This window comes from Anopheles marshallii, chromosome X, assembly GCF_943734725.1.
Source record: "Anopheles marshallii chromosome X, idAnoMarsDA_429_01, whole genome shotgun sequence".
NCBI lineage: Eukaryota > Metazoa > Arthropoda > Insecta > Diptera > Culicidae > Anopheles > Anopheles marshallii.
The window spans coordinates 1,823,685-1,832,992 of NC_071325.1; positions in this window are offsets into that span (position 1 = coordinate 1,823,685).

Genomic DNA, 9,308 nt, shown 5'->3' on the forward strand with positions numbered 1-9,308 from the left:
GAGCCTATCGACCTCCACCGGTGTGGGCCTGTTTATACTGGGGCAGCAGCTTCGCTTACTCACCCTTCGAAAACCTCAAAGCGTTTAAGGGAAACATAATGAAGGTTGTGAGGGGGGAGGGGAGGAATTAGGGCATCGAGTAGGAATAAGGGAAGAGAACAGAAAATTATTTCCGATGCTTCCGCACATCAGGCCACGAAACCTGCAACACGTTGCTGGATCAGCGCACTACCAGCTACCTAGCTGGACTGCACTAGCTGCAGTCACCAGCCCACCGCACGTTGCGAAACGCTCGGTGTAGCGATTGGCTATTGGCGCTCCAGCATTTGCGGCAGAGTGGTTTGCAGTACAAGGGACAGTCTATTTACGGGTAGCGCACCCGATTAACCGCCTTTGTCGGTGCTTAAATATTTAAAGCCACTCTGCAGTGAGCAGTTGTGTGCGGTGCATCGGGGGGGGGGGCCTTGTTTGCGGGAAGCGAAAAAGGATAAAAGAACACAAAATCACGTAGCTTATTCTTAGCCGTCGTGGATGGGTTGAATCTTTGCCGGAGCGTCTTTTGAATGTCATGCCACGTGTGACAGTTTGCTGTAGTAAGCCATTTTGAAGGGGGTAGTGACGATATAGTAACGCCTCCGGGTTAGTAACGCCTGGAAGTTATGCTACCGTCATGGCACCAAACGTCAAACGTCGTCTAAATTTAGTACTTAAGGGCGGTTTATAGTGATGGGTTTGGGAATGCAATTAAACATTCTTGGAGCTCGAAAATCTTCTATTGACGGATGTGTTGGAGAGTTGCTGTTATATTTAAGGCATTATTTCACCAGAAGAATATTGAAGTTGTTCTACCTAGGTAACGCATAATTTTTAAATATAATCATGTGGTAAAAGCTATGTGAAGCTGCCCTATAGCGTTACCACTGGTATAACATTTACAGTATAGGAGCGTTATAGTGACAGCTAAGGCTAATAACGGAAGCGGCAGGACACACTCGTTCTTCTCGATTGATTCGTCGGCTAGATAGGACGCTTGATACAAACTGGTAGAAAAATTAGGTTAATTAGGTTAGTTAGGTTAGTTTAGCTTTAAAAAATATCAATGTTATAATAAATAACATAATTATATATTAAAAACGGCAGGTAAATACTGCGGAAGTATCTCAAAGAGTACAATGCTTAAGCAAACCTGTAGGTAAAGTAAGGTTAAATGAAGCGTGGAGCGTAAAATAGTCTATCATAGTAATGTCTTTGGAGTACATATAAGGGTGAACGTTATTGAAGTTAATAACCCGAATGTCTATCATTACCATAAAACCGTTCCGTTCCTCCTAGTGGAAACATTTCTTATCTATTACAGCTCGGGCTTTCAATTACATCAATGCTACTCCATTTTTTTTACCCCAACTGGACGTAAAATAAGCGACGGGGAGAGGCAACGGGGTAAAAAAGCTCTTTCTCTCCGTTAGGCATATTCCCGGTTCTGGTGCGGTTTATGTCGCTAAAAGGAAAAAAAAATCCGAGGTTATGTTTACGTACCTACCAACATTTGCTGACACAAACCAGGAGGAAAGCACAGAAAAACAACAAAGAGAGAGAAAAGAAACGTTACTGTACTCTATGAGCGCACGGTTTCATGCCGGGAAAAGCTAGAACCCTTCGTTTCCTATGAAGGGCAGTAAACGGTTAGCAATCCCCCCAACTCCCCCCCCACCCCAGTTTGGCCCGAAACGAGCTGCATAATTTATGTGCCCGCATAAGGACAACCCGATGTCTGTTCCCAGTGCCGGCAACCAATTGCTGCAAAAACCCAAACCTGTCGATTTGCTCGGGGGAGCCTGAGGGTTTTTGCTGGGTTGCGCCTGATGCATATGCAACCCGAATTTGGGCAGGTGCCGGTGACCACCGTTTAACCCGCCAGCGTACGCCAGTGCGAACGGATGCGTTCGGGGGGGCGGTATTGGTTTGTGCCGCCGGTTACGAAAACGCAAACATTCGGCCAAAGCGGCATAAGACGCTAAGACGTGGGACGTTGTGGGAGTGTGTGTGCGCAACATTAGAAGCAAATTATAGGAAGCGAATGCAAATGTGTTGTTGCACCCAGTCGGTACCAGCCGGGGATCGTTACAATAGTTCCCTTGATTTCCAACGCGCCCCAATTCGGGTGGCACTTTGCTCGGTGGGGTGCTGTTTTTGTTCTTTTTTTCTTGTTTTGCTTCACCGGACGAAAAACCGGCCAACCGCCTGTGGGGCGCACACCACTCGCCGGGCACTCACCGTTTGCATCGCGCGCGGTCAGCACTGCGGCACTCAGCACGATACGCTGCCGTTCATTCGGGCTCGCGCATTGTAGTGGGATGCTGCGTTTGAAGATGGCTCTTAATAGCTATTTTATTTTTATTTTCTACAAAATGTTTTTTTTTAATATACATTGAACCATAAACATTTTTTGTTTGCGTAAAACTAGAATTAATTATTAAATGTTGCTCTTCGTTGGCTGGATGCTGCCTAGCAGTGTGCCACCAGTTGGACCAGTGGGTGATCCAAATAGACGATGATAGTTTGGCCACTCACGGTTACCCTTGCCAACAATGAGCTAAAATTGTCGTTAGATGTCAAAACTTAGCCATAAAAACTAATATTAGATTTGTATTATGAGTTTGAATCGTGAGTGATTCGATTTCGGTTCGTTTCGATTCCAAATTCGATTCATTTCTTGACGTTCTTGATGTTCAGGACCGCCACGATGCCATGGCAGCATGCACTAGAATATGGCATTTAAGTGCCTTGAAAAGCTTTTAAAAGCAATCTGCTCATGCTAATGGTTGTGGGTGACATACACCGCTAAACGTTTGTTAAATTGTTGGTCTCGGGTGTTCGTTAGTGTTTAATGTCACGGCAACTGCTACTTACCATCTCCGAACCATCTCTTCAAATCGGTTGTAGAATTGGAAATTTTTTAGCAAAATAAATCCGCTTTACTCTTCCCTGCTCGCTCATTTAATTTTTTACTACTTGAGGTTTATCTCTGATCCTTATCAGGTGTTATGTTCATAAATAGTTTAGAAAATAATTAGCCACCGCTTCCAAAATTGCTCCCAAACTGTTCTGTTGGGCTTACATCCCTTTCTCCAATGCTGCCTATTTTATATTCCAAATGATGCAGCTGTGAACCGAAATATCACAAAGGCTGCAGATTTAAGCAAGTGTTTTTATAACCTTTTTGAGTGGAGTTGCATGGTCTTATCAGTATGATTTGTACTTAACAGGTGTTTAAAAGGATTTAGCTATGTTGAATAATATATATTTAATAAAAACGAAGATGATTCGGTAGTGTAGTAGGTAGCGATGCTTATCCCACAACGACAGGACTTAGGAAAAATCCCATCCGGACCGTTCCCTCATTTCCCAGACTATCCGATTTCGTGGTAAAATAAATCTAGTTCTAGCATGACCTATTAAACATTTTTATAGAAGAGGATTTTTAGAGCCCGTCGACGAGCCTTAAAGTAGAACGGAAACATTGCGAAGGCTTGTGGAACAAATTTTGTCCATTCGATCCGCGGGCGAACAGCTCACCGTGCGCACGATGCACACTCACCAGTCAGCCCTTGGACGGAGTGTGCCGAACCCGATAAAGCCGAAGCACTCACGCGCAACTGTGGCACCCGCCGTGCGGACCCACGCTTCAGTACGTTTGGAGAGCTCCGCGTGCGAGCACAGGTACGAACCATCGTGCGGGTGAAGCCGGAGCGTGCGCGTACACCCGGAGCCCCAGACGTGTCGTGTTGCTGTACGGGGCTCGAGTGTCTTCGGTGGGCATCGTTACGCGTGCGAGCCCAGCGCGCTATCAGACGCTGGGGCGTTTGGGCTACCCGTGTTAGTAGCAGTCCGGGAGTCGATCGGTGCACACAGCGAACAGCTGAGCCGTACGAACGATCCAGTTGGTGCCGTGCGTGGTTGTTGGATGGAGTTGGTTCGATTTAAAAAAAAACAACGGCGAAGCAACGACCGCAAGAATAGGACATCCTGAGGCACGTACGCACGGGAGCGATTCGATCGCTAGATAGCAAAGCAGTGCAGTTATCGCTTGAAGGAAAGCAGTAGCAAGAATAATCGCTCATTGCAAGATCTTTCCGAACCGGACGTGAAAATGCGGGGTTGCAGCAGTGTACGGCGTGAGGCAAAATGGAACGAAGCGGCGGGTCACAGTCACAAAACCAGAACACACCGCAAAAGGAAACTCCCTCCACTTTCCTTTGCGCTTTCCCCCCTTTTCTTCAACACACGCAAAGTCTAATTTTTTTTCCACCACCACGCGTGGAGGACGTGGGGTTTTTGGAGGCATCGGAAAAGGGGGTGAGGATAGTGGCGAGAGAATCCCTAAAATGGCAGTCTAATGCTTCTAGATCCGCGCGCGCGAATCCACTGCAATCCACAAATCCAAGTGCTGTGTCTAATGTCTCGTCTCTCTCTTTCTCTCTCTCTTTCTCTTCGAGTCAACCCATTCCCGCCCACACACATGTGACGGATTTATTGATAGATGGAGCGAGATAAGTGTACGGGCGAGTGTTGTGTCAACTTTTGGACTCACGTTTTGTCGAGCCCCAGTTTTTTTTTTGTTCTGTTCCTGCACTGGCAGCCAAAACCCCACCCGGGAGATCCCGGGGGAGGTGAGAGAGATTCGAACTCTCGACACCCGGGTGCCGAGGAGACGGTGACCTTACATTTCGCTTCCCGATCGAATGCTAGCACGATCGGCCATTCGGCGCGCCGGTTGATCGATCGGTTACGTTTCGGGTTTTGTCTGTTTGCTCGTGACCCGAACAGGCAGGTGAAAGTGCTACAGTTCAGTGACACACGTAACCCCCTACGGGTTGCACCATCTCGAGCAACATCGATCTTCACGCGGTGGTTGACTTGTCTTAACAGATATACACACACACACAAATGCACGTTATCGTGATCGTGCCTACTTTTTAACATCCCCCCCCCCCTCTCCCCTCCCTCCTCCACACATCCATACACACCCTTCCCTCCCAGCAGCTGTCGGCATGATCGAACGATCGACGTATCGGAATTTGTCTCGCCACTCTCGGTGTTCTGTGTGCAGCCCGCCTTGTTTCGTTCGCTCCGGCCTGCGTGCCTGCGTCTGCGGGTCCCCCATCGACCGAGCGATCGAATGTTGCCCCATCGTGCGTGTGTCTCCTCCCCATGTCAGCCCCTACTCCCAGCCACTCCGCCTCTGAAATGGCAAACAAAAATTCGGCAAATCTCTGTTTGTAAAACTGTTTCACTGCTTCGAACTCAGCGAGTGTGTGTGTGTGTGTGTGTGTGCGAGTGTGTTAAATTTTGAAGGGCAATCGAAGTGGCAGTTGGTGTGCAAGTGTGCGGGATGATTAACAAAAGCCAAGCCGTTTGCTCACCGTGGACTCTACCGAGCTGAAGGTCTTGCACTAGATCTTTAGCGTGTGTTTTTTTGTTGCTCTTTTGCTGCAAAAAGCTATAATCAGTTTTGCCTTCTTTATCGGTTAAAAGAATGTTCTGTTTTTGGTTCCTCTCCTTCCTTTTTCGTGTGTGATAACGCTATTGTTGCTTTCTTTTTTTTTTTGCTACGGTGGGAAAAATTTCCTTTGCTGACGTCAAACACCAGGCGCCTCCAGGGAAAAGCTCAACGAGGGGGTGTTTTTTTCCTCTTATTTCCAATTCGGTTGTTGTGGGGTTTTTTCCCCCTTCCTCCTACTTACACCTGCTTTTATTAGTGTGGTATAATCAGTGGTTTAACAGAAATGTGGTTATGTGTTGGCGTGCTAAGGATATTTTTTTTTCTGCGCGAATGTCAAACGATCCTTTTTTCTTTCACTCATTCGACTTATCGATCGCTCGATAGATGCACGGGCAAACGGGCGAGTAATAGAGGGAAGGGAAGAAAAAAAAACACATGTGATCGTGCTTGGTGCGTGTGTGTGTGCGATGCTGCCCTTTTCCGTGCCGTGTCTCTTCGATCAAACCAATCAAACTTAAGGTGAAACACCCGAAACTGACACAAAGCAAAGCCCTTCGCCAATCAACGCACTAAACGGCACGGCAGGAAACGCCGACGGAGAGTCCATTGCATCGTTGGGCCAGGCGTTAGACGAAATGCGAAAATGCTACAATCAACCGAAAAGGCGTTCGATAATAGGTAAGTGTTAAGGCGTTAGCAATAAGATGTTTATACTAAGGATGAAATGGGTTAGGAAAGAAATATTTTTGTTCAAAGAATATGTGCAGTGTGTCGGTTGTTATTTGCTTCAGCTTTTGCGGCAAAAATGCCAAAACCCGTCGGTCAATTTGCGTTTTTGATCACAGTAAGTATTCCTTTTATCAGTGAACTAGTTCAGTTCGTTCTTATTTTTATGTGGGAAAATGCGGGACATACGACTCTGAACAAACTAGTTCAGTTTTTTTACGTTCTTTGAGTTAATTGGTTCAATTCTTTCTTGTTTTTATAGAGCAAATCCATATAATTTTGTTTTGACACAGTTAAGATTTTTGAAAAGAACTGTCCACTCTTTTTTACGAACGCAGTTCGTTCGCTCATTTCAGAGAATCGCAAAAAGCTGCTATGTTGTATAAATTTACAGTAAAATATTTTATGAAATTTTTCATACTTCTTCTATTTCTTCGTAGTGCAACGACCTGCTGGATCATTCTTTTTTTATTTGATTTTTTCCTTATACCTTTTTTAACAGAGGTTGTTATGGTAACTCACAATAAATAACCTAAAGCCGATCCCACCAAAACGTGATGAAAACAATGTATTTCAAAATTTCCTTTGAATTATGTGATGAAATATCCAGGTAGGTTGGCTTTGTTGTTAGTTCTGTATTTCTTAGTATTTCCGAGGTCGATAATCATATCTACAAAGGAAAATATGCAATATTCCTTTGAAAATGCTCCTTAAATTCCGAAAATGTATGGTACACAAAATTGTAAATTCATCCTAAACGCAGCATTATTCGATCGTTCAATCAATTAAATCGACGCTGGTGTGACACAATTTGCTTCGCACATTCCTAAAATCGCAACCCGACTGACTGTGATGGGGAAATGATTTTCCGGGAAATAAATGATTAGCAAAGACTCGTGGTGTGGCACAAGAAAAAAAAAAAACAATGGCACCGAGCGCTGCCTAAAGAGTTTCAATGAGCGTGTGTATTTATTGCGCGTGGGTGAGCAGCATCGATACAAGCCACCGAACTGACCTTTGCCCTATTCGCTTACCGATCTGTAGCGTCGGCATGTAGCACGGCTTTGCTGCCCTCACGTCGCGGGGTGGATATTATTGTTGTCTATTTTAGGGCCCCAGTTTGTGATGGTATAAATAATGCACCAAGTTTCTTCAATACATCCAACAAACACCTTTCATATTCCACCTGCCAGCTCGTGGCTGCTTGAAGCCTTCGTACAATTTTAAGTAACTGCTGCGATGCCGTCTTAACTTGCAGACTTTACGCTCCTCCGCTCAATACCGAGGCTGGAATGAGAAGGGGGTGGCGGTGGGGAGGGGACAACAAAAAAACAAATGGAAAATGAAGGAGGTGGAATTTTCCGGATGGCAGTCTTCTTCCGTCAATTCTACGGAAAAGGCGGACAATCCCGCGTAGAAAAAATCCGTCGAATCTCCCCAACCCCCCCCCCCCCCCACCCTCCCCCCCTCAATTTCGGCCAGCGCAAGGGAGTTCTTCGGGCGTGACATGGTTTGTTGAATTTTCTTGGCAGGCCACAAGCACACACACGTATATATGAAAGGGACTAGAAGCTTTCACCTCCGCACGCACAATTTGGCATGTGTCTGTGCGTAGGTGTCGTTCAAATTCCGGCACGGGACAGGTGTGGGAGTGGGTGGCACAAAAAACGATAGCTTGTAATAATGAATATATAATCCGGGGCACAATTTTACTAATAGAAACGCAAAGCAATGTAAAACCATCCGAGCTCGTTTTCCGTTGTGTGCCTCGCATCTAGATGATGGGGGGATTGTGAGTGGGTGGAGGGAGGGGGTGTCACAGAACACCAAGAGTAGATGTACTATAAGGGTTGGTAGAAAACAAAAGGGTGTCTGGGTGGAGAGAATGTGGGGGGAGGTGGAAGGGGGAGAGTGTTATCTTTTGGTGGGACATTTTGTTTTGTTTTTTTTCCCTTTTGCTTCACTGCACCGTCGTGGGTGGACAATTTATTTATTTAATTTTTTTTCGCTTCAACCATTCCAACCCTTGGACGTGTTAGTGTCCTTTTTGGGGTATCCTTTTTTTGAGCGCATTTATTTTCGCGTCTATTTTTTATTTGCTCCGTCAAAACGACGCCAGTTATTATTGACAGTGCCAGTTGTTTTTGTTGTTCTACCATTTTGTTTCTACGCTGTAAAATGCTGAAAAGTATGGAGCATTTCTGTCTGTTTTGCAATCGTTCAAGGCGATTTAATTGTGTGTGAAGATATTGCCCACTTCATTGCCAGGGGCAGACCGGGTGCGGCACATGGAGCTTCATAAATGGATGCGCCTACAGCAATGCAATTCGCATTACAAAATTACCTTTTTCCCATACTCCTGCCGCCCTAACGTTGTTTGGTCCTTGTAACACACCGGCCATGGGTGGGTGGTCCTTTTTCCAACCCACACGAAAACGCCGGTGTACAAATAGAACATTTAGCGGTGGTTGGCGGAGTTTGTATTTATTGGCGGGGCGAGTTTATGCGGACGCTGGGAAAGGAGCGGCTGATAACCATTTGATAGTGATTTCGGTTTGCTTTTATCTTGCGGCGTGGGGTGGAAAAGCTTGCGGTAGCGCTTGCGGGCAGAAGAATGGAAATGGATTGTAAAGAAACCTCCTTTCGAAATCGAAATCGAATCCACCGGCTCGCCATGCATTTTGGAAATGCAATTGCAAAAGTGCATCCGGTGCTGGTTCACCTGGTTCTTCATATTCTATTTAGATTGATTCTCTCTCTCCCATCTATTTGTTTTCTCACACATAGACAAACGGCAGAACGTTTGGCAGTACTGTCGAAGTACACTGAGGGCAGTTTTATCGCTTTTGTTTTCTTGTTCGCTCTTGATTTTTCACAACCCTCCCCCGGGAGCGATGCCCTATATTCTACAAAAGGTGCATACCGAACCGGGTGGAAAATACCGCACTAGTCGAATTTTATTGTTCTTCTCCCGCACCTTTCCCTGCATTCCCCCCCCCCCCCCCCCTCTCTTCCTCATCCCACTCGTCCTACCGTCTTAAAATACGTCGACTTGGTCAGCCCACGTAACAGCGGTGCT